The sequence below is a fragment of the Myotis brandtii genome, unplaced genomic scaffold (assembly GCF_000412655.1).
Source record: "Myotis brandtii unplaced genomic scaffold, ASM41265v1 scaffold573, whole genome shotgun sequence".
Classification (NCBI taxonomy): domain Eukaryota; kingdom Metazoa; phylum Chordata; class Mammalia; order Chiroptera; family Vespertilionidae; genus Myotis; species Myotis brandtii.
In genome coordinates, this window is record NW_005370145.1 from 253,192 (window position 1) to 253,396 (window position 205).

Genomic DNA, 205 nt, shown 5'->3' on the forward strand with positions numbered 1-205 from the left:
GGATGCCTGAGCCGGGGCGGCCTCCCCCTCCCCGAGGTCGGGGGCGCCTTAACCGCTGAGAAGCGGGGCTGCAGTTTCTGCAGCTGGATTTCCCACTCTGACGGGCGCCATTTTACCACCCAAAGGGCTCCCTCCTCCTCTCCTCCCCCCTCCCCTTCACCTCTGACACTACTTCCGGTGGTGACGTGTATTCGCTTCACCCGGA